This window comes from Pleurodeles waltl, chromosome 5, assembly GCF_031143425.1.
Source record: "Pleurodeles waltl isolate 20211129_DDA chromosome 5, aPleWal1.hap1.20221129, whole genome shotgun sequence".
In the NCBI taxonomy this organism is placed as follows: domain Eukaryota; kingdom Metazoa; phylum Chordata; class Amphibia; order Caudata; family Salamandridae; genus Pleurodeles; species Pleurodeles waltl.
In genome coordinates, this window is record NC_090444.1 from 1,256,267,410 (window position 1) to 1,256,293,893 (window position 26,484).

Genomic DNA, 26,484 nt, shown 5'->3' on the forward strand with positions numbered 1-26,484 from the left:
CTGGCTGACACCTGGTTGTACCAGAAGGTGGTAGGGTTGACCTAGTCCGGATTCCGATGGACCGAAACCTGCCCCACTAGTCTGAATACTATGCTGCTACGGAACTGTGAGTGCCCTTCTCGTGTGTACTGTGAATTTAATTGTGCAATATGTGCACACTGTCATCTAAACATCATGGACAATAACTATCTGTGAAGATTCATTGTTTACTGATAACTAATAAAGTGTTTGCAAAAAATAAAAATGAAAATACGCTCAGATTATGAATTTGATATTGACTAGAGCCCTGAAACTGACTTGATTCCCTTTTGTTTTTTAAATACAATTGGCTCTACTGTGTTGATAGTAAAAGCAAATGTATCTCTGAGGTTGTTTATATAAAAAGGTCCATTGTGAATTTGTTAATATGGTTCTTCAAAAAACTATCTATTTATGGCTAATTTAGCCTTGCACAGCAATGCATTAAAATGTTTTATGGCAAGCTGAAGACCAAGTAGAAAGTGTGGTTTTAGATTCATGGGAAGAAAAAACACTACATATTGATTAACCTCTGCCTTTCCAACAGCCAGGGCCGGCCTCTGGCATGTGCAAGCTGGGTCCTCGCCCAGGGCGCCGGCCTCTAGAGGGGCTACTACAGCTCCCTAGCAGCAGCCTCCCTACGACGTAGGTCCAAAAAAATGTGTGGGAGGACATTTACTTTCGCCCAAGACGCCCTCTGAGCAAAGACCAGCTCTGAAATCAAGTACGTCTCCAAATTCAAATACAAAGGAAGGAAATGGTGTAAAGGAAGAAGCTAGACTAGCTAGCTAGTGTAAAGTGTTTGCCCTTAGGGGAAACAAAACTGCTGGAACTATGCATGTACAGGAATGGCAGATTACAAAAAAGGCTTAACGGGATAAGATCGGTGATAAGGAAGAGGTCTTAAGACAAAATTAACCAAAAATAAAACTGACTCAGAGTCTAAAGAAATAATGACAGAAACTGGCAGAAACAACTATCAAGGAGCAGGATAGCTCCCTAATCCCAAGGAATACAGACACATCAAGTAATATTTCGCTGGGGATTGCTTGGAGAGCGCGCGGCCTGCACGCCAACATCAGCAGCACACACTGCAAGTAGAGCGATGACTGTGAGAAATCAATTTATTTCTGCAGCACTTGAGATCTTTTATTGTGTTCTCTGAAATGTAAATGATTACTCTCTAAAATTAAATGGAAGCGAGGCAGAGACACTGAGATGGCTACTTAGCGGGCGTTCTATACCATTACGTCATGCAGCCTGCTGAGAGGGCATTATCAGAAAGCCCAGCTGAAGTGATATCACCCGTGCTCAATTAGTCTAGATTACATCTCCAAATGCAAAACAATCAAGTGAAAGACGTCAGCAAGGGGTTATAAATATTAAGAGGACCTCTGAGCGCATCTTCTTACGCTGGCCCCGGCCCAGAAACCTGGCAACTGGAAGCAGGGAGGGTGAGCCCGCCCTTTTGACTTCATGGAGCTGCAAATTGCTTTGCAACCATACCCGGTTTTGTGCGACAGAAACTACTTATTGATCGAGTGTTCGCTGATAAAAATGCTGGAGTGAAAACCATGAATTAAGCAATAATTATTTTTATTGCACCGGCGCCACTCAAGCTGCCAACTCCATCTGTATGGTGCCAGCATTTCCATTACAAGCCTATTACGTTTCAAGGCTTTTAAATCCATCAGTGGGAGCGGATGCCCCAACACTAGCAGTAATTATATGCATATAAATAGTCAGACAATAATGAGTTAATGCTGTGACATCAAGCACTACCTTCAGCTGACCTTCAGAAGAAAAACCTTGGGTAAATGTTCTTATTACTCAATGCACTCTCCTATCTATCTAGAAAGTGATGTGATACGATTTAGGACTCTGTCCAAAGTATTCACTTCTTTCAATCATAGTGCAGCTTTCTGGATTGGTTCATATCTTTTTTTTAAACGTTTGACTGTCTAATTCAGTCCCATCGTGTGGTAATTGGCCTTGCCAACTTTAGTTCTTTAGTAAATACTGCATAAATCAATGTAGACGGCGACCAGAGAAAACAAACAAACAAACAAGCATGTAAATTCTAATTTCTGTACTGAACTGCACGACTTTCAAGATATATCGCTTATTCATAATTTGTTGACTATTGTTTGAAATGCCTCAATGAAGTTCTAAAGAATGAGGCATGAAGGCCGACATGAGATGGATACCATTGTTGAGATAGTATAAACCTCACAATGGTATTTTTATGAATCTGATATAACATTGATTTATATTTGTAGGGTAATTGTTGTGGTGGGTCAGTGTTTATTTGAGAATGTGAGTGAGCTGATGATTGTTGAATGCTAACACTGAGTGATGCTTAAGGGTTTCTCGAAGAACACGCCTGAACTATGCCTGTATTATTTACTACAATCACTGCTCCAGAAAAGGTTTTAAAGAGTAGGTTACTCCCAGCTTAGAGATGGTGAGAGTAAAATAACTTTTTTAAGCTGTAAAAATGCCTCTCTTTTTCCAGATCGAGCATTGTTTAAGAAAGAAAACACAATTTGAAAGACAGAGCATATTCACTGTTGTTATTCGTATGTTCTCTATAACTTGTAACCTATGTAAGCATTACAAGGGTCTTTTTCACACTAAAGCTACATGTCTATTTAGGCACGACCATATTAGAGTACATTTTTGTGGCACAACATTCCAGTCCTAACTGAGCCCACCATATACCTAGGGCAGTGCAGATGGAAGCCTGCGTTCTCCTGTTCTACTCCTATTTTTTATTTTGGAAGTTTTGTGCCTTAACATTAAGAATAAATACATTGACAAAGGCAATAGGTCCCAGCATCACATCACAGGAACGATTTGTCACACTGAAATCATATTTTGGTAGCAGCTCAGCAGCAAGAGAGGAGGTTACTGCCTGGTGCAGTGAATATTATCTGAGGCTTGGTGGCAGAAGAAATCAATGTGCCGTAAGTAACCACTGTGTTTACTTAGGATCCCAAAGGGTTGTTTCTCTAAAGGAAACCACTCTATTACTGCGGAAACTGCAGGGACTGGACTCTGACATTCCCATCAACATCATCATGTCACTGAAGCCAGTCGCACAGCATGGAAAGGAGTGCATGGCATGATCAAAGTCACTGGACATGTGTGGAGGTTCTGGCACGAGGGAGGAAATAGGGGTGGAGCGGTGAGAGAAGGTGGGGTTATTTCATCAGCTGTAACAACTATTTTATGCCTCATCACCAAATCCTTAATAGAAACACAATACGACAAAGTAAATGAATGTGAAATGCTGATGTTAGCTTGACGGACACCCCATCCAACCAATGACAATCCTTGAAAAAGGCAATGGCTAAAAGTGGCTGACCCAAATCTCACTCTTTCTCTTCATTTAATTTTGTTATTCTTTTAATAATCTGTGACATGATATCTCGGAGCAAACAGCTAGAGCTGAAAACATGCATAATTCTATTTTTGAGGATTACTCTGTTTGTGGAGCTATTGCCTCAGGGGTGTTTCAAGCAACGGAGTGCTTTAGGGAATTTGAAGTGAGTTTGAAGAGCCTCTGACTGATCTCTGGGACTAGAAATAATAATTGGCTTTGAAATGCGACTAGGATGCTTTAAAAACAGTAGCCTCCACAATCAAAACCAAACATCTGTTCTTCCACTGGAGGTTCAGACTTTAAGAGTCAGCTTTAACCTCAGCAAGCCTATGCTTAACACTTATCATTTCCTATCTTCCATCCTCGGGTTGGTGGCTCACAGTGAAGGACTATAAAAAGTAGTTTCATGATGTGACTTACACCTTGTAATGGAACCTCAATGAAAAAGAAAGGCGATTGGGTTCTGAGGTCTTCTACACAAGTATGGATCCTGGGGGTGATGCATTATCTAATTTGCTTCCTCCTTAAGCCAACTACATTACTTTCATGTCAAAATATTCGCTTCCACATTTCATGTACATTTGGATAGCTCTGTATGCTCTTTGTACAGTCCGGTAAATATTTAGGAATTTTAGTGCTTCCCAACATCTCTGGAATATTTGTTGACTAGAGTCAAGTGGTCTAGTGATGCTTTATTTGATTTGTTTAGTATTGTTTCGCGGTCAGTCATACTGAAGATTGGCTGGTAGGACTGCACTGAACTTTTTAGTCCTATGGTTATTCTAACACCTTCTGCGTGGGTGGAATGTAGAATTCTGAGCAGATGTCGATATATCACTGAGGAGGCAATGGCTTAGCCAGCTTTAGGGCTTGGAGCAGTGCTGTGCACCGGCTGGTGCCAGACGTTGTGTTGAATATCTATAATTGGTTTAGTTTGAACTATGAAATGAATAGTGCTGTGTTGTGCAGCTGATGCACCAAAGGCTTGCCAACTAGATAGCTTGGAGCTGTGTGGTGCCTATGGCGTGGATGCTATGTAAGATAACGCAATGCCTGTTGACACTCCCTCACTAAGACATGCTTTGCCTCTCCCACAGTGCTCACCTTGCATGCCCTTGTAGTATTCAAGGTCAGTTAAAGTTAAAAAATTACTAAAAATAGTTTAAGAACACCAAAGGCATCTTACTATCCAGACAGTCCTTTCAGTATCAATCGCATCAAAAAAGTTTATCAGCAATAAATAAGGTCAAATCAACAGCAAAACAACAAACTGAATCTGGGTCAGCTCTTAAGTGCACCCTTTTATTGATTATTTTATTCTTTTATAGGTAAAATTCAATCTATCAAATACATCCTTATATGTGGCTCCACCTTTAACAGGCTTTTGGGGTACCCCACTTTAAAACATAATTGTACCCAGTTCACTCCATTAAGTGAGCAAGACTGCACAGATCTGATAAAGATCTGTAAAGCTTCAGGGTCAACCCTAGATTCCTTTCCAACAAAATTCCATACAATTAATTGTTAGCTTCACAATCTCATGTTCAGGCATTATTAATTGTCTGGACAATTACAGAGAGGGCAGTGTTTTATCAGCTTTTCCAGTCTGCCCAATCTCACAAAAATACCTACACAATGCATGTTGGCTTTTGTGCTGGCTGCTGCAGGGAAGGCATGCTGACAGCTGATATGGATTATCTACACCACTGCGTTGAACAGAATATGGCTGCAGCTTTACCTCTACTTGAACTATATCTGAGGCTTTTCATATAGTGGACAATCACGTGTTTTTAAAGTGCATGATGGACTTCGGTATCACTATAACAGTCCTGCCCTGGTTTCAGAGGTTTTAACGGAGATATCTATGCAGTTTAAACTGTGTCCCAATGTGTCAGATCTAAAGCCTGCGCTGTAAGGCGTCTAACAGGGATCATCAGAGCAGCTTTATCACCCTTACTTTTCAACATTTATATGGTTCCACTGGCACATTTAATTCAATCATTTGGCTTCACATTGTTTATCTAGGCACGATAGGCAGATCATCAAGGCAATTTACAGTCCTCCCAAACTAAAGCCCTATAAATAGCATGATTGCATGGTCAATGAGAAAAGATGAATGACCCCAAAAACAACTTACGTTTAATAGTTCAAAGACACGAATCTTGACACCTTTACAGCAAACTACAATCTGGAGCCATTGTTTCTAGATATAATCACTAGGCCAACAACCAGAACCACTGTGCTTGGTGAAAAGTTTAGGTGTTCACAAAATCAACAACTTACAATGAAAGTCCAAGTTAATTCTATGTTAATTCAGGGTTTTTTTTCAAATGTGTGTTAAAAAGGATAATAGATCTACAGAATCAGAGAATTCAGATCGTCAATGCAAGCATTTGTGTAATCAAAATTAGACTATTGCAATGCATTGTACTTCACACTTCTCACCAAACGGTACAAAAACGTAAATGCATGCAAAATGTTTCAGCTAGAATGGTACTTAGTTTAAGAAAATTTGATTTACTGGGATCTACACTGACAAGTCCGTATTGGCTTCCAGTGCTCAAAGTACTAACTTCAAATCCTTATGCTTGTGCATAAAACTCTTCATGACTCCCGCCCAATCCTCTAGTAGGAGTATTTACCGTCTGTAAACCCAGACAGTCTCTGGGGTCAGAAGAGCTGTTCTTCGATACTCTAAAGTTTAAAGGAGTCTGCAAAATGGCTGAATAATTTGCCTTTTGATTTATGAAAAGAAACTAACCTTTCTAACTTCAGAAAGCTACTGAAACATGGCGTTTTCAGTGATGTAAGATAAATCAGCATTTATGGTAGCAATATTTTCAGTCAAAAATTAGTTTTTGCGCCAAAGTACCTTCGGGTGAACGATGCATTTTATAAATTTCAAAAATAAGTATCATTAAAAGAGATAAATTATCTTGGCAAGAACATCGCCAAAAGAAACAGTAAAAAAATAGTGTTGCAACATTCGCAAAGGTCTATGGAAATCTTTGTAACTTAGACAAGGTTACGAAATGTTTCACTTTGCCAGCTACTCATGGAAACCCTGACGTTTGAAACACTTCGTATCGTTACTTAACACTAACAAAGTGGTTCTGCCTGAGATACGTTCCACAGGAAACGGGTTGCCTTCTCTTTTAACAATGCATTGCCACTATGTGTAGAAAAAAAACTATGCAAAAGGTAAACTAACAGAGCTGATAAACTTATGCTATTGCGCATCGACAGAGCGTTGGCGGGGTAAAGTTCTGTTTACAATTTTCAGCTTGTCTGGGTTTGATTAGAGAGAAAATCATTAAGCCATATGAAAAAAATTCTTACAATGTGGTAAAAAAAATATGCTCTGGCAAAAGGTGAGCTGGGCAGCTTTGCAAACTTTGCTAGCTGTGAAATCGGCAACTTCACTGGTCAAAAAAGGCATCGCTTGCACAAACGAACTAAAGAGCCGAAGTGCTATTGGTAGATCAGGGAATACTGTGCAGTAATCCACATGTTTGATTTCTCGAAGGGTTTAGACACAATCATTTCAGCAGTCAGGGTGAGCAGTGTGCCCGTAACATCTGCAAAGACCGAGCAAGCATGAAGCATACCAGATGACTCTCTTTCCAACACTGCAACCACATACTGTTCTGTAAGAACAGATGCTGAACAGGATGTAACGTGTTTACATTCACCGTGGCAAGCTTCCTGTGCACCGGCCAGGTATGCTGCAGCGGCGCTCTCAGCAGCGCCACAAACTGCTGCCTCACGCTACTGGGAGCGAGGTCAGCCACTGACCTACTTTCGAGGAAGAGAATTCATTTACTTTGTAGGCAGGAACTCTTGTACTCAAGGTCGGAAGGGGACATAAAATAGAAGTGGCCCCATTTGTGAATAAGATGGCTAAAAACTGGCCAGTATTTGCAAATAGGGCAGTTTTTAACTTGTAAGGACATGCTGTTTAAGTGCTTTGCAAAGTGTGTGAAACTGCATGTATTTGTGCTTAATGCAGGCAATGTTTGTGGTAATATCCAGGAAATTAACAGTAAAAAATGGCCCTGGAGAACATAAAACAGGTCCACACACTAACCTGTCAGACTAGCCCTTTGGGTGTTGCCAGATTGCCCTGCTGGCTAGTTCGACCTTGCTTTCTCTATCAGATGGTGTTCAGTCGTAACAGGTAAAATGAAAATATGCAGGGACTCATAACAAGAGTTTAGAAGATTACAAAATCTGTAGTAACTGCAGATCTGAAAGCAGGTGGTGACTACAGGCAGGTGACATTCTGGGGAAAAATTAGGTATCACCAGGGAGAATTAGAACCTGAATTGCTGATTGTCCGGTACATACCTCGCTTCAGGGGACCTTCAGGGTTTTGCTTGTAATCCTGCCCTTAATCCCAAAGCTATCAGTTACCCAGTAGTGGTAACTTTGGGGCAGGAACACTGGATGAAAGAAGGGGATCTCGTAAATAAGGTCTTAAAGACAAAGAAATAAACATGTAACACAAATATTTTAATTTTGAGACATTTTATATTTAAACCCGATGGTAATCTGTTTTTACCAGAATTGCTAACTTTTAAAACAAAAGAAAGCATTACTTTTAGGTTCAGGTTATTATCAGCATTAATCTTAGGGTCAGAGCAAGGGTTAGTTTCAAGTTTAAGATTAAGTTTCAGCTCAAGGTTATTGTTAGTCACTGGATCAGGACACAAGGTTAGGTGTCATTATGAGGATAGCATTGTACTTATGGCCAGACTAGGACTAGTTTCAGGCTTCTCATTAGCCCCAGGTTTGGGATTACTCTTAACCTATAGGTCATGACACAAGGCTACGGTTAGTTTCAGGGTTCAGTTGGGTATACTGTGCTGGTCCCAAGATGACTATCCTACAGTGATTTTTACTCTTTATAAAGTTTATACTGACCAACAATGGAGAGACTGCCCGACCAAAGTACAACAATCATTATTAGAAAATTGGAATGTTGGCAGCTCCATTGAAAACAATGGCGTGCTGCGGGCTTTTACTGGCCGGTAAAAGCCCACAGCACCAAAATTCCAATGTTCTCTTTGTTCACAGCAAGAGCTGTGAACAAAGCCTCACTAGCCCGAGGGGATTTTAATCCCCTCGGGCTTCGTGAAGAATTTGTTTTATCTAATAGAACATTCTGCCCTGAGCCTTTGGCTCGGCAGTTAACGTGGGAGCGGGCCTTTAATAGCAGGTAGAGCCCGCTATGGCGGGTTCTAAGGCTATAATATACCTTTGAGTAAGGAAGAATGTAGCCAATGCAATGAGGGCAGATGTGAGGCTCAACAGGAGCAGAAAAGAAGGAACAGGATGAAACAACAGTGTGAGAGTAGACAGGAGATGATTTAAGCATTTATGTTCCATAGTGTCTTTTTGGCATCGAGATTAGGAAAGATTAAAAGGTGGGATGGTAGCATAAACCTAATAAGGAAAGATTTTTTGGACTGATGGAAAAGCTCCTGGCAAAACAACCTGAATGCAGAAAAGTTCAAGACATACCCAGAAACATCTGCCAAGATCCTCCAACCACTGTTTACATCACCAGATATAAACTGTGCCTTGGTTCCAGTAACCTGGTACTTAACTCTTAAACCCCACAGAAAAAGCAAATAAGCCTATATTTATCCGAAGCTTACATTTCACTTTAATTTCCTTTAAATGGCTTCGGGGGTGACAGTACGAGTAAGTGGCTCTATAACACCACTAGGTGTCCTGCTGAGCGAGCTGGTACCAAGGCATCAACATCAAGATTCCGAAGAGGGGAGCAATAACCAAGTGTAACATCTGATCCAGAGTAAAATCCTAGCACAAATCACTATACAGCGCAGTTCTGATACCGTGGACAAACAGTTAAGAAAAGAATAGGTTTTTCTCGGCAAGTGCAGAGGGTGTGTTGATGAGATCCTTACTCCACTCAACATAGAGCAGTGCACGGAGTGGCAGAGACAACTAAACACCCGAGTCCTTAAGAACTTTTGAACTCTGCTACACATCTTTTCAGCCAAGCCCCTCACATTCCCCTGACCCATTACACATGTGTGACAGACTCTGTGAAGGTGGGGTCAAGACCTTAATTTCTGCCCCTGGGTGAAACAAGATAGAATATGCAGGTTATATATTATGGAACCAAAGCTGACTATAACAAGCCAAAATCTCCATCTATCTTCCCAGATGGATCTGAGAACCTTTCATTTTGCAAGCATGTGTCTTGCCACTAATCAAAGGTTGGTAATGCACTGAGTTACCTTTTGCTTGGCCAACCTCATGTATTTGCAAATGGTTGATAAGCATGTGAATCAATGTCATGTGAACACACCTACAAGTTACAGTCCGCTAAGATGTAATTGGACCATTTTGTTAAAGCATAGCTTCTTGGTAAACCCGACTGGGTTTATAGGGATGTCTTTCAAATGTGACTAAATAACTTTCTATGCTAAATGAGTTTGTAATTATATTTTATTCCTCTTACCTTTAGTCCTTATCATAGTTTTTTTTTTTCAAATGCCACACTCTGCAACACATTCTGTAGCCTGAAAACTCTCTGCATCGCTCGTTTATCTGGTATTAGTGATGATTCCTAGCTGATTACAACATGTTGGCCATTTTTTTCCGCCTAAATTCACATGGCAGTATGAGGACTCTTTAATTGATTCACCACCGTTCATTCCCACATTTTACCATGGTTTCTATCCAATATGGGCTAATTCTCTGTATTTTATCTAACTTACCACAGTGTTGAGACGGTTAGTTGCCGCTTCTAGTATCACTTATTCAAGTACATGGCCTTAATTTTTGCTCTTAAGTTCCTGTCCAATGCTATTTCACTTTCCACATTTTATGTAGGTTTTTACCTACCAGGGTCTCATTCCCTTAAACCTGTCTATTTCACCACGTTGTCGAGACGGTTAATTGTGTCTTCCATTATCACTTACTTTAGTGCATCACCTTCCACATTTTTGTCGTGTTATGGCTGAGGCTACTTCAGTTTTTTGCCTTCTCGGTCTTTCCCTCACAGATTTGTCTACTGCTGTAACTGAACAAATAGTTCTATGCGACTACTATCATGACTTCCTCTAATGTATTACAATCAATACAATAGGGTCTATGCTAAAGTAAAAACCTTTTTCCTTACACACTTTTTACATTTATATGTAATTCTATTATGTCTCTCCTTGTTGCTTATGCCCACCGTAGCAAGTTTCCATGTTTAACGCACTCTTTTGACATACACATCTTCCTGTGGGGCCTTTACTGCTGAGTGAGTCCAGAACAGGTTTTGTTCTGCTTCATTTTCATTGTTATGCTACATTGACAACACAAGGTGTTCTGCGGGTTCTATAACATCAGTCTGCATTGGATTGGACCAGGGCATATGTCCAATGCATTTAGGTCTGTATGTTAATTCTACTTGTTATGGGTCTTTATCACTTATCCTAAACTAGGTCATCTGAATAGTGTGTTTTGGGATAATATTCGAATTCAGACTGTTAGTACATTTCTTTGCGGAATATCATCCTAGCCTATTTTTTCTGCTTACCTGCTCAATTAATGCCCTTCTAGACATAAGAACCAAATAAGACTGTCCTTTTACGTGGCAGTGGATTTCCTCCTCCAGTCATATATGGCGCGGGCTCTTATAAACTTGGAATTGTCTCTACTGCCGCAACCTATCAATAACTATACAAGGTATGATTTTGTCCCTCATACTTTTCCTCAGTCATAAATATTAACCCCATCACAATCCGGATATAATCTCATGTTTTTAACCTTAGGCCTCTATTTAATGGCCATCTATGTATAGACAACCCTAGAAATAAAAGGTATTACACCTAGATGTATTGTGTAATTTTTAAAAGCTCTTCCCATTTGCAACTTGTTTAAATAAAAAGACTATTAAAAAAATAGCAAACACAACCATTAATACATTCCGAGGGAACCACTCTATTTATTATAATACAAAGTTGTTGATGTTCTGTGGGCGTCATTTGAATGCACATTTATTTATGCATCTGTCTGTGTGTAGTGATAGGTTATTACATATTATTTCTGTTTTAGAGAGTTGAAAAAATGACAGGCGTTGTGAAACACATGTTGGCTGTATGGGAACTTGATACACTCGTTACTATACCGACTGTACTAGTAAAAACTTTGATCAGGATTCTTATTGCCTGATTGGGCAAATTGCATTTCAATCTGAAAGAAATCTGAGCGATAAAATAACTTGTTCTATAAGAATGTCGAAATTAGTTTTGTCACCATAGTACAAAATGTTTATGTTCAACCATACCGTTGACTATACCTCTAAATGAACAATGGCATTAAATTGTTTAATATAAATATATAACGAAAAGGTGGGCCTGCATTCTTGATTACTTACTTTAGGGGCCGCTTACATTTGTTTGTTTACCTGAAAGATTATTTGTGATAGAGGTGTAACTATCACCTTAGAGCCGCCCGAGTGCTGTCCCTTTATTAGTAGTGGATCAAACTTTACCCTGGAAATGCTTTTCTAAACCCTCGTTGCTGTTTTTTCCACGTCACATTACGATGCAAGTATGAAAGCTGGGTAATGCCTTAGGTGGCTCGGGCTATGGGATAGTTAGACGCTTTTTTTCATAATGTTGACTCTGCCCTCGCTCTGCGAGGTGAAATGTAATTTTACAGCTGCCAACATTGCAGCACGGCCCGGGGGCCCGGCGAGTGTGGCTCGCCGCTATTTTTAGACATGAATTCGTGGCACTGCACAGAAATACCGCGCGCGCGCAGTGCAGTCGGCAGTTCTTTTCTGAGGAGAAGGTTTAGAGTGAGCAGTGACTGCTGGGTTATGGTGCGCTGCTTTCTCAGCAGCACAGAGCTCCCTGGTGTGACGCACAAACGAGAACTTCCAGTGTGTTATTAGTATCCTACCACAGCAGCAGCTCACTCATATTCCTGCAAATCGTGGCACCTTCACATTCCTAATATGTGAGGTCCTGTTTTGGTCTAAAAGAAGCTTTTTTTTATGGATGTTGCATGAAAAACAAATACAACATTTCTGTAATAGACTGACACACCACCCACATTAAAAATAAATTAAAGGAAAACAATATTTAAAATGGTATGTTTAAGAATTACTCAAAGACATCAGGGCAAGGCTCTACCACCAGAGTTGGCTCCGTCAAGGGCCCCCTGAAAGACTGAGTCCCTGGGCCAGAGATCCTTTGCCCATGCCTTAAAACATCTCTGTGCCGGCGTGGTCTTGCAGAGTTCCCAATTATTGCCCTACTCCTGATTTCCCCACCCCCGGACGATTGCGTAGTTTCATCCTGCGAGCACGAGATGCCACCAATAACTCAAGACATTTTTGAACGCAAGTGCATGCCTACGTTTTCGTGCGAGTACCCTGAAACCATTCAGCACCAGTAACTTGTGAGCCTTTTGCATACAAGTGCTCGTTTTCCACGAGGGTGCTCCAACAGTGTCATGCCTGGAACATGCAAGTAATTTATTTGCAACTGCATACCTTGATTAGCTTTTCCTTGCAAGTTGCACATAACCATAAAAAATATTTTAATCATAGCAATAATACCTGATACGTAATGTAGCGCTTTAATATTTCAGTTTTTATGTGATGTATGGGGAGCTTTTTGTACTCCTAAACACTATGGTAGTCGTTGTGCCGACTGTAGAAAGATGAGAGGCTCAGCTGACCCTGCTGCGATGCAAATCTGTGACTTTACAGATTTAATTTTGCATGTTATGTTATTCTGGTTATTAAGGATCCTGCGTGGTAGCACAAAACAGCGAGTGTTACCATGACTGTCATACGAGGAGAAATTGCACATGGAGCATTGCTGAAGATATTAAGATAGCCTCTGGACAAAGACCTTCCATTCTTCAATACACCTTTCACCTGTTTTCCAAGAGTGGGAACAGAGTGCCAAGTAGTGTACACTTGGAAGTACACACAACAAAGGCACAGCCACTCTTTTAGTAAGATCAAATGATGCATCAACGTTAAAGGAAGTATTCACGAAGCTGCCCTAAGGATGTCAAACTTTGCAAGACACCCCTGAAAAACCACAGATGCTGCCATGCCCCTGGTAAAATGACAGTGAAACTTCATGGAAGGAGTATTTTCTAGAGTCTAAAAAGAGATGAATTCAAGGCATGTACAAAGGAATGGGTATTGGCGTGTCAGGATTATTGCCCGCACACACTTTCATGACCAACAGTCATTGTTATGGAGAATCGTGGAGGAACCTGCGGGACCTGTTGGATCCCAAAGATAGGTGTCAAGCCTTCCATCCTGAGTACATGTGGCCCAGATGGTCAACAAGAATAGCTGCGTGGATGAGGCTGACACCACCTGCCATTTGAAGCATTTGTTGAGACAAGGCCCAAGATCCAGCCACAAGGCAAACAAGATTGGTTCCACAAAACCCCATACCATTTACCTCTAGTGCAGTGATATACCATATCCCACACCACAACTCCGTCCAGCCGAGGAGCCTGTTCCCGATTCCCACCTTAAATTGTACTTTTCACTGCAGTTCGGGCCTTGGATGCTACTCCATGTTCCATGAGGACAATGGCCACTCACCCACTTCATTCCCACATCCCCTTATCCTCCACAGCATTTCCTTTATTGGTATGGCAGCCACTGCAATCATGGCCACCTTGGATAGAGGCCAAGGATCATTTAATTCTTCTAGTCTTTATAGGGAGCAGACAGGGCCTACTAGTATTCTGTTCAAGCACCCTGAAAGAGTCTCCGAGCATGCAGTTATCTCTCCCATTTTCAACTATCCCACCTATTCCCTTAGTCTAACGTTAATGTCCTGCATATCCCACAGTGGAGGCTCACTTCCCCTCACCCTGAGTGCTCGCCTTGCTATGCAACCAATGAAACAGCCTGCAGACATGCAGCCTATACATGCTTGGAACCCATCACGTATTCTGTGTTTGAATGCAGACATCAGACATATTGGAAAGGACACAGACCCCATTGCCAGAATGCTTTGCTAGGAAAACCAGGAGTAGTGACAAAGACCACCATTAAAAGACTCTCTTATGCTGAAAACCCTGACCAACTGGTGAAGTGATTTCCACTCTTGTGTCTACAAAAACAATGTACGTCCAACTTTCATACTGATCCACCATGTTGTGGCTTCGTTCCGCTCTGATAGTTTTACACCAAATGGCTTTGCTCACAGCGAGGTGGCTTCAAAGCCTATTACTCCGCTGGAGGGGCTCAAGAAACACCTGGTATCAGTTTATTTCATATTTAATGCTTCCTCCCAACTCTTATTAAAGTTCTTGCATCACCATGAGAGGTGGAGACCCACCTGCAGTTTTTAGTGGTTTTATCGCCTTTGCTATTTATTCTTTGTTCTTAGGTTTTGTCACTTAGGTGAAACTGAACATCTGCGTTCTATGGAGCCTCAGGTTGTAGGCTCTTGTGCTCCAATCTGTACATGGATTCAACAAGGACAAACTGGGATCGAAGGGATAAATCAGTGAGGGCAGCCACTTCTCCCACAGGAGGAAAGGGATAGTCGCTCAGAAGCGTTCTGGTCTTAGCCAGTGAAAATGGTACAGGCGAGGAATAATAGTGTTGTAAAGGTTGATTAGTTGTGAAGAACACAAAACAGGCATACATTTGAGGACTTTGGACCCAGTGTTAGGAGGTTGTACACCATGGTTGGGCCTCAGACACAGCTATGGAAACTATATATATAGCCCCCGGGTTTTCATTGACTATTGAAGCAACCAATGCCAGAGGGGACCTCCATTGTCAGTGGCACTAGCAAAAAAGTGATCCATAACTCTGCAGCGTGTACAGAAAGAAGGAGGGCGGATTTGGTATCCTCTTTTACATAGGGTACATTTGTTTCACCCTCTTTTGCTTTCTACACCTGTCCTGCAAGGAAGGAGGGGGCATGCTTTGGGGGTGAGAGAAGGCTGAATATCGAAATATGGCAAAGAAACCCAAATGTTCTTCAATCTCTCCTCCTTGGATTGCTTCTCGTTTTTCCACTGAGCAAAGGAGAGAGGAAGTCTATTTAAGGAACCCGACCAAGGCCTAAACAAAGCAGTCATGAAAAACAGAAGCAAAGAACAAAACTTAGCAGAAACACTCCTCAGATGTCATTTATTTTTAAAGGAAATGCAATAATATAGTGTCTTTCGAAGATGTAGTTTTTCTATCTTTTTGATAGCAATAGGTCTCACATCTACATTATAAAGTGTGGTAAGATGCTTAGTCAGCTTAAATGAATTTAATAAATCATGTTTTCTATTTTGCAGGGATGGGCTAGGACTAAAAACACAAACCCTGAGACATAAAGGCATCATTTTCATACCACACTAGGCATTCATCTATTTCTAAAGAGCTAACATGCTTGCTGCAATTCTGCCATGCACGCAGATGGGCTTCTGCGACTGATTCTGAACCCAGTGGTGTTGCTGGCAGGTGCAGCGTGCCAACCCCGCACACGGCCAATTAATAAATCTAATGCATATGTTTAGTAACTGTGCAGCTGGGGAAATAAATAGCGCTCCTTTTCGATTGGGCTTATATATTCTTCCATAGGCCACGGCTACAGACTCAGCGATTATATGTGGGTTGGGGGGATCATTTTTTCTTCTACTCCAATTGTCTTCCATCGTTTCGCTATAACATAACCCCTTCGTACCAGGAGGATGTTGCTCCATAGACATGCTGCTAAGCCACCTCTGCTGAGATACAATAACCGATCGGTTTCAAATGTGCCCACTCATAACATAGCGCACAAAGGACCTTTTCAAATGTAAACGAGATGCAGAGCGACCACCTGAGAGGGGATACGTGGTGATGGTTGGGAAATGGATGTTAATGGTCAGTGTTTCTGAAACCCTTCATAGACAGGACCACATTTTCCTATTTGTCACTCAGCTCCACTCTTCTGGCCCTCCTACCTCCATTTTGAACATGGCTACTTTGTTTAGAAGCAGGCGCTCAGATAGCTCGATATGACCATGTTTCTGGTCCTGGGCTTTCATTAAACACAGCAGTGCCTTTTGGGAGCTGAATTCGAGCCTCATAACGATCCCAAATCGAGTATGAGCCCCAATGTTTTGTTAAATCACAGCACAGCACAAGAAATGTGGTGCTTTGGAGCCATGAGGCCTTCTCTATCATGACTTACCACTGACTGATCTAGGCTCAGCAGGCAACACCATTGCAGCCCTATACCGACGCCCTGTAGCCCCTATATATGTACTTACACATGCACAGAGGGCCAAAATCATTGGTTAAATAAATCACACTCTGTGAATACACGAATCCGAAACACCAAAGAAAGTGCTGCTTATGCCAAAGAAAGTACTGCTTATGCCAAAGAAAGTGCTGCTTATGCCAAAGAAAGTGATGCTTATGCCAAAGAAAGTACTGCTTATGCCAAAGAAAGTACTGCTTATGCGGTGGTCATTAAGCTGGTTCCATGATCGCAATTTACTGCCCCCCTACACACACACACACACACACTTAAGACACTTTCCTATTTCACTGATCCATTTCTTATGCACCAACTAGGACTCCTTGAAATTGGCAGAGTAAAAAATGCCCGAGTGCTGTACTTCTTGGGTCGAACCTAACAGCAGAGCAGTCTGGTTGTGCAAGACATATTGTGGCCTTACAAAGTAAATACTGGGGCTATCAACCAACCCTTTATTTACCACTCGTTGGCTTTCCTGTCACTTTCATTTACCTGCTTCTTATTCGTGCCTCACTTTGTCAGTCTTGGGTTTCTTTCTTCCATGGTTCATAGCCTCTTAAACACCTCTTTTGCCTGTCTGATTTCTATGCTTCTGCTGCTTGCTTTTCTTTTAGATTAGGCTCTCCACGAGAGTGCATGTGTTTCTCAGCTGTCTCTCTGGTGGTCTTCTCTCCCCCTGCACTCCGTGTTGCTCTCTGCCCACTGTGTTCTTCTCCGCACATCCTTCCATTTTGCGCTTGCTCTTGTGTCCCCCTGCCATAGTTTTCTCATCTGTCTTCTTTCTCCAACCCTCCCGCGTTGCCCTCTCGCCCATCCTGATAAGCAAAATGGGATCCACCTCTTAAAACATATGACTTCACCCCATTGGGAAGTCAACCGTTTAACAGGCATGCAAAACTACATAGCAAAACTAGAAGACATATGTTCTAATCCTTTCTACCCACTGGACCAAGTGCTGCACTCTGTTGCAAATAAGGTGTGTTATCTGCCAACATCGGTGCTTGCTAAGAAACGGACAATACCAAAGTCCATATTAAGAGTTGTATAAAAAACCTGGACAATGTAATGATGCTTACTGATACCAGACAAGTAATATTTCCATTCCTTATGCAGCTCGCTTTTCCTGCAGCCTATTCCTTTACGCCCCCTGTAGTTTTAAGACAGCCTAATAACGCAGGGGATGTGATGACAGGTAAATGACACACGCTGTTCGAATTTTCAAACTTATTTACGTGTGGACAGCTCAATGACTTGTACAAGGGGCGTTTTTCAGTTTTAACGCATTTTGTATAATTTCCAGGCGGGGCAAGCTAACCAAATCAAGGCCCACTTAAAAAGACACACATTATGTCTGGTATGCTGCATCTTTCCCACCCTGCAGCCAGGGAGTTCGGTTGCTAAAAAAGGAAGCAAAAAAATATTCAATGTACCGAGGGAGAGCACATATTTACATCTGGCACCCGTTAAGATTAATAGAAGGAAATTCGGATATGGCTCCCTGTGCACCACCCAGACTGCAAACAGTACATATGCTTCCACTAACAACTTAATTATTGTTATGGAGCTTATCGTACTTAATCAATCCGGATTAATAACATATCCAAGACATTTTTATTAAATTTGTATTTCAGCAAAGCTTTCACTGCAAAGTTTAAAAGTAGAGGCACGCTACTGGCAGGTACCACTGCGTAGTCACACCAATCACCAGGTTTAGTAGATTCCCTTTAAGTGTTCAGATGGCTTCAGACGTTTTGTGTCAATTGCATTGGAGAACACCCAGGGAGCAAGCAGGTGCCCCCATGCATGTTTTCAAGACTCACAGGCGCATTCCAAAGGCAGTGTGAATGGGCAGTTCAGACAGTGAAAACGTATTATTGTCTTTTTTGATCATAGGAAATGTTCATAGGACCAGGATGAAACAGGTCCTTCCTCCTTCTGACCTGGTATACTTGCTGCAGTCCACTGGAATACCGTGGCAAGTCCGCATCCACCCTCTTATTCAGCCTCGCGCTCCTTTCTATGCAAGGGTATTTTTATGCACGTGAAGCGTAATACGCACAGTGCGTTCTGCGCGATTACCTAATGGCAACATAGCTCTATCAAAGGCATTCTGCTTAAGCGCTATCCGTGGCCAACGTTCCCCATGCTCTAATCCTGTTGTCCTTAATGTAACTGCACAGAGATCTACTCAGAGTGGATCCACTGTCCAGCTTGTGGGATCGAACACAGTGTGCTTGAGGGCATTCTCAAGCCCGCAGTCAGGGGTTTAGTGATGGCAGTGATGGGATCAACTGATGCACTCCGATCAACAGATCAATACATCCTAAACAACTTGGTCATGTTAAAATTGGGGGTACTAGGGTCACAACACCGTATAACTGGAAACACAGGGCCAAGTCAGTAACATTTTTGAGACACACTGACCTAGAGTTTGGGCTAATAGAAAGGGCACTTCCATTGGCTAAGACAAATTGCTTAGTGAAGTACTTTATTTCCGATGGACTGGGCCATGATTTTGGAAAGGAAGCACATAGTTAGCTGTACCCAAAAGACACCCTAAGAGATGAAGGTTTCTAGTAAAATTCAACTTTCTCGCATTAAACCTGAAGATAACTCAAAATCCGACCACAACTAAGAATGAATGTCCAACATCTAAACTCTTCCTAGTATGAAAGTTGGTGAAAAAACATTGAGAACATTTTAAACTTTTGGAAATGTTTAAGTCTGAGGTTATGTGTACAAACCTTTCTAAAATCAGAAAAATCACTTAAAAAATTCCATGAAGGAGAGGCAACGCAGAATTACATGAATGTCTTCAACTTAAAATCTTTCTGACTTTGAAGGGGTAGATGCCATAGAGAGTTCCACTTCATCAATAATTACTTTACACAAAATCCCCAAATATCCATGCAGGGTGACCATCACACAGAGCCTGGGCTCTCCGTGGTTAGGTATTTCATTAGTCGCAGCATGGTGCCACGCCAATCGCAAGCCCACAATACGCAGCACTTTAGGATTACATGTTGACCGATAACTATGCACTCTTCCATCTGTAGGTGTAATGCAAGATCTAAGAACAGGAATCGCTAAGAACTGCCATCAAGCAGGGAATTAACCTGCTGTACCAACTTATGAGGTTCCAAGCTTAGTAGATAGGAGGTACAGTGCAGACATGAGGATGAGAGGACCTTAAATCAGCACCCCATATGTATTCAAAGTCGGTAATGTTGATTTGTAACTACACAGAGTAGGAAAACCACGAAACTGAACTTCTGCTTTAACAGTGAGTCAATTCAGTGGCACGAGCTCATGTAACAACTCAGGATGCCCCCGTTTTCTAGTCTGGGCAGATAGGCAGGATTAGGGTCGATGGTGACATATCAACGGACCCCGCCCATTTCCAAGCCAATATTTGGCAAAGCTAGAGAGTGACACAACAACAAAATGTAGAACATACAAGGAAGACAGGGGCTTTTGTCTGAAACATGGTCTGAGAGAGCATAACAACAGCTATATGAAAAAAAGCTCTTCCAGTGAAAAGACTGTTCAATTGAATTGCAGTGTTGCTGCAAAGAGGTTCACGGAGTGTTTTTAGCACAGTTTTTTCTGAATACCGATGCCATTTCTTTACGACGTTGCAGATTGTTTTTATTTCCACTCTCAGGTTTAGCTCTGTATCAAAGCCCTCTTTGATGCTTCTAACCTTCTTTTGGAAGGCTGTGTTTAGGCCCCATTAGTATGACCACGTAGGTCCTTCTTTTCCTCTCCGTCTCACCTTCGGGCAATTGACAGTCATCACACCTACTTGTAATCTCCTTCCAGGATGTCTGGCTTTGGTGTCCAGAGAAGGTGCGAGAGGGAGCACGGCATTCTTCCTGCAGCATCCCCTCGGATTCGGCGGCCTGCTAGGGACTGGAAAAGACCTTATTCCAGAAGGTCCTGCCTTTTGTTTTTGACCTCTCCTATTCTTCCCTGAAACCCATGCCTGCTCCTGCTCAACGGTGTACTTCATCTAATTCTTCCTGGTGGCTTTCTGTGGGTTTGTCCACTATGGGTTGGCCACCGTCACTCCTGGACAGACTCAACAATGTGCTCGTTCGATGGATTAGAAGTGCATCTAATGGACTGGGTTTGATGCTACTAGACAGGCTCTGTATATAGCTCCCTGGTGGCTCCTGCATACCGCATATCATTCTTACTGATGATTTAACAGTGGTTCCTTTGCTCTGTGCCTCTGTTGCTCCTGGGTGGATTTCAAACAGTAGTGCTTCCTGGAGGTGTAATCAGTGCCTCTTATAGAATGGGTTGTGATGCTATACTGTGGACCCCATGACCTTTAGTGGACCTAACTAAGCCACATCAGTGGGGGTTTCGAAATATAATACTGTTCGTCCCTAAAATACTGCAAAGTACCTGCACGTGTGACTGTCTATTCTCACACACATCTCAGCGCCCCATGCTTACGCACAACAACATTCAGCGTACCTTATGTCATCCATGTTACTGAGCTATATGCACCTCATCATACATGTCCAGTCTAGGCCAACCTACTAAAACTCTTTCAATTTTGTAATCTGAAGGACACCCAGGAACCAGATGCAAATCTGGGCAGAGACATTCTAAGACACAGGCAAAGTGAGCAACTGCCTAGGATCCCCGCCTTCAAAGGGGTTCCCTGGCAGAGCGTTTAGGACAGTGTAAAGTCCTAGTCATAGTAACAATGTGCATAAACTCTGATTACATTTTTTTTCACAGCTGGGCATGCTTCATGCTTACAACAGAAACTTAGAGTGCTTCCCTAGTCTGCCCAATCTTACACACTCAGGAGCTTGGTGACAATTGCATCAAAAAGAATATTCCAGTGTCTTGTTTCTCTCCTTACTTCTCCTCATCCATCTCTTCTTGCTCCTCTCTCAATCTCAATCTTTACATCTTCATGTATTTACACCCCCCATCACAACTCTCTCAACCTCACCTCTGTCTTCCTCTGTTGTGACTCTAAGATGCCAAGAATCACTTAATGACATCCAGCATTAGTGGGTATGGTTTACAAGCCTAAACGCCCGCAAGGAGCATCTTAGGAGGAAAAAGTGTTTGAGAAAGCTGCTTCAGTTTTTAGCAGTTTTTGCGTGCCCCCTGTTTTCAAACTTTGTTTGGGTCGTGAGGGCTTTGGTCATAAATTCAAAGATGTGCCAAACAGAGGGCCCCAAAATATATCTTGCCCAGGGCCCAAAAAATAGTTCTGCTGTCCCTGTATCAGAGCCTTCCCAACCTCGTCATTGGGCTTGAAGTAATACATAAATAATGGAGTTGTTTAATCATATGCAAGTATCATTTTTTTTAAACCAATACCTCTTATAGAAAAACATATTTAACCAGTTAAGTTAGTTTCAGGAATTGGGACTTTTCTAGAAACCGCTTTGAAGAAAAAGTAGAAAGCTATAAAAACTCGAGAGTTTGGAGTGATCTTTGAATTAAAGAGGCAGGGTATTATTTAGGCAAATACAATTTTAGTTTAACACGCCTTCTGTTTAAGGAAGATTCTAAAGTACTATCTCGTAAATGTTGCTTTCATATCCGTTTCTAAAAAAACGTTATACATCTATTATTTCAGCTCATTTATTTCATTTATGGAATGTTTTCTTTTCAAAGGGTTCTTATGCTACAACATGATTTTTCCATGTCCATCACCATTTTTCGTTTCACAAAAAAATGACAATGTAATACATGATATTGTTTTTATGAATATGAACCAAAATACAATTCTGGAGACTATCTCCTTCAAAAGAAGCGCTGCATTAATAAACCCTTTGAGCAGAATGAAAGAGAAACAGCAAAAACATCAATGCAGACCACTGCACAGGTCCAAAATGGAGCAGCATATAAGAAACTACGAAGCAGAGGTGGGGAATTTCTCCTTCAAGCTACGCAAATGGTAATCGGCAGTTGGACTCCAGACTTCAAACATCTGTGCTTTCATCCTGCAGAGAATGGGCCATTGTCATGGGCTCTTCCTGAGGCTATCACTGACGATCACTTACTTGGCAAGAGCAGATGCTGTTAAACTGAGCGCAAAAGTCAATTACGCCTACTCAGCACTGCCTTCCGTGAAGTGAAGACGAGCGTGAGTTAATATTAGCATTGATCTTCAGTGCTGGAGGGGTCCTGAGGACCTCCGACCTCAGGAAACCTGGGCTAGGTTTACTTTCGAGATGGTGAAGAACACGGGAGTGGTGCAGACTCCAAAAGGGACCTCCTGCTACTTTGAACTGTGTCCACATGTGTGATCCGCTTTTCAAAATCTGATGACAACCACAACAGCTCTTTGGTGCATCCTTACATAGTGAGAGCAGATGAAACAAGAAGGTCCCTCGAGCTCACCTTTCCTTTTTGCAAACAGCTGCACTGGATATATCTGTTGGTTGATTTATTACGTAACATAAAAACCTGGATGCAACTTTTGCAAATCAAGTTTAAAAAAAATAGGGTGATGAAATTAGTCTGAGTCACTTAAATATCACTGCTAAGGTAACTATGCATATCAATAAGATATCTGGAAAAGGTGTAGTGCCCAGTAAACAAAAGCTTTCTAAGAACTCAGTCAAACTGGACGTACAACTTTGAGAGTGGCTGTGGAAGTATGATCGCTGAATTAAGTTGAAGAACTGTTCAAACTATTATTAAGATCCTTCCCTATAAAATAAATTAAAACTCTTTACACCCTGTACATGAGTAAGTCCCTGTTCTGTAGTTGAACAACATATTTGTTGACTTGATGTGACGCTCAGGAGGGTAAAAACCAGAGCAAGGCGGATTAAACTTGCTGTTGATGTCTATCTGAGCTAATCAAGACACACCCATTTTACTTTATGGAAATTAATGAAAATGCTGAGTGTAACAATTCTAGAGCTGCTACAACCCAGCTGAAAACAGATGGTCGTATTCACAAAACAAGACCTCTTGTATGCACTTTTAACTAGAACAGCAAGCTCTGGTTCCACTCTCCACTGGAAGTCATACCAGACACATACACTAACACAGCCTCGGCGGTCTGCACTGTGATGGCTTGCTTTCTGATAGGCAGAGTCTCGCTGTAAAGAATAAAACTGACACGAAACTAAGGACAACAGGCAATAGAAAACAGCATGTAAAAACTATGACTCCTCAAAACAAAAACCCTAAGCAGGACAGCAACAAGTAGTAAATATAACAACAAAGAAACATTGTGAATCATGGTAGCTGTAACAGATTTGCATGGCAGCCATTACCTGCACAATCAAATTAAAAAGAAGTAGTAAGAGACAGGTAAGTAATTGGATTATACTCCTTCAATTGAGTGAGTACTGTTTCCCGAGAAGGATGGCACAGCCCCAAGATTAGGACACATGAGGTAGTAAATAGTTCTAGATTACCTTGGTCACGGTCCTCCAGCCTAGTTCGGTAGTATATACAGGGTGATTTAGAAAACGCAGCACATCACTGTCTCTCTCGTATCTAAATCAAATGCAATTAGATCTATCAATAATTAATTGAGGAAGAAAATGTGTACACTATTTCCTTCGTAATAAATACATAATTACTACACCTACTTGGAATGGACTTTGATTATTTGCGATAGTATGAGATTGTCTGGGCATGCTAGGATTTCTACACTTACTTCTATTACGAAAAACTGTAGGCTTTAATCCCTTCACTGCTTTTGCCCTTTTCTTCTGATCCGCGCTGGAAGCTGAGCTTCCAGATCGGAGGGGGCAGCCTCTGATGAGGTCAGCGCGCAATCGCGTGCTGACATCATCAGATGACATGGGTGGGTCAGGGGGTGCGGAGGTGAAAAGGGGAAGCAATTCCCCTTCCATCCCTGCCCAAGGGAGGGGGTTGCCGGGCCCTCTGGGGGGTAATGGGGGTGGGGGGTGGCGCAAGCGCTTTCCCCGAGGGCCGGTAGCAGGACGTAACAGTTATATCCTGGGCACCGAGCGGTGCTGCCCAGGACGTAACCGTTACGTCCAAGGCAGCCGAGGGGTTAAACACTCCATTCAATTATCATCGGTTTCCTGCCAGAATGGCCCCAGCGGTTTTAATCCGCCACGGGAGCAGCGCTGCCCAGGGGATTACGAGTCTCCCTACCGCCAGCCTTTTCCTGGCGGTTTGAACCGGCAGGAAAAGGCTGGCGGTACGGGGAGTCGCGGGGCCCCTGGGGGCCCCTGCACTGCTCATTCCACTGGCAGTGCAGGGGCCCCCTGACAAGGCCCGTGCAGCTTCTCTGTCTGCACAGCAGACAGTGAAAAGCGCGACGGGTGCAACTGCACCCGTCGCACGGCCGCAACACCACCGGCTCCATTTGCTCCTGTGTTGCAGCCCAGCGGGGATCACATAATGGCCGCGGTGGGAGTGTGGCCGCATTGGCGACCGCCCGGTCGTCCGATCTTGGCGGGCGGCTTCAGCCGCCCACCAAGGTCGTAATGAGGGCCATTGTGTCTAAAAAGTTCAAAAGTATAAACAATGAAAAGAAAAAGGCATTGGCAAACTAAAGTATTGGCCCATCAGCTCTGGCCTGAACTTCACTTCTTTTTAACTGAATGTGACAGCTCTATGATGTGGTGGGTGGATACAATAAATATATAAATGAGAGGGTAATGGCCGAAAGGATGAAGACGGATGACCCAAACCCCCTTTAAGTATGTATATTTGTATGCATTTTTCATTTATTACTCTTTTATTTACATAAGGAGGGGGAGAGAGATACAACTGTCACTAGGGAAGGATGAAAAAAAGACATAGGATTGACATAGTCAGGAAAAAACTTAGATGCTAATAAGAAGATGGACACGAGGGGGAGGAACCCAGCAGAGGTAGCCAGTTGCACATGTGTGGGTTCCTGCGTTCTTGCATGAACATATGTGAATCTAGGGTGCCTGGCCAAGGCAGTGCTCCTTACCCTGCAGAGAGCATTTTACTCATTTCATCACTGCTGATACACTGCCCAACCGTTAAGGTTTGTGAGAGGTGCTGAGGGATTGCTCTGTTTGTAAATGGTTTGCTGCCTCCTTAGGTGCGAATAGTGTCGCTTGAATGTCAAAACGGAAAAGGAGGGCTCATATGGTGGGAGATATTTTAATTGGTCCTGTGCACAATACTCCCATACAAGTCACAAAAGAATGTATGCACAGTTCCACAATGGAGATGATTGATCTTCACCCAGTCTGGGATAAATGAATGTCATCTGCACTGGGGTTCCATGCACCCATGGATACAGGAGTGACTGAGCGCAGGTCAGCTTCAAACATCTTGAGACACACTAAAGGCAAAGGAGAATTATTAATGGGGTGATGTGCTGGATTATGTAGAGTTCTGGACAACAGGGAGGGGAGACAGGTGAGCAAATATAGTTTTGGTCAGCAACAGTCAAGTGGCAGCAAGTAAGGGGCTCAAAGACAACTTGGTTCCCTCTATCTGACAAAACACAACACTGCACATTGCTGAATACAGTAGGGTCAATGGAGGATCTGTGGTCTAGGGCAGCAGGGCACAGGAGACTACAAGACCTGCAGCATTTTTCATAGTTCTCGACCAAAAGCTCCCCCACCTTATTCCACAGCACACTCAAGATCCTCTTCATGTTTCTACCCTTTAATTCACTCAAAGACAGACCCAAGAGTATCTTACTGAATTCTCGTTTAATCCGTTCTAATTTGTAACCAGCCTTTCTCCAGTCTTATGATCAGGTTATGTATTGTTTGGCCCCTTCTCCATGCCGTCAACAAAAGGGGACTAGGACCTTAGAAGCCACATGAGTAAAGCTTCAAACACGGGATTCCTTTC

General features: G+C 42.4%; 1 protein-coding gene across 1 annotated transcript in view; it reads right to left on the reverse strand.

The window, feature by feature from the left end:
* Nucleotides 1–26,484, reverse strand: part of BACH2 (BTB domain and CNC homolog 2) — a 524,494-nt gene that overhangs the window by 296,405 nt on the left and 201,605 nt on the right. The window lies entirely within an intron of this gene.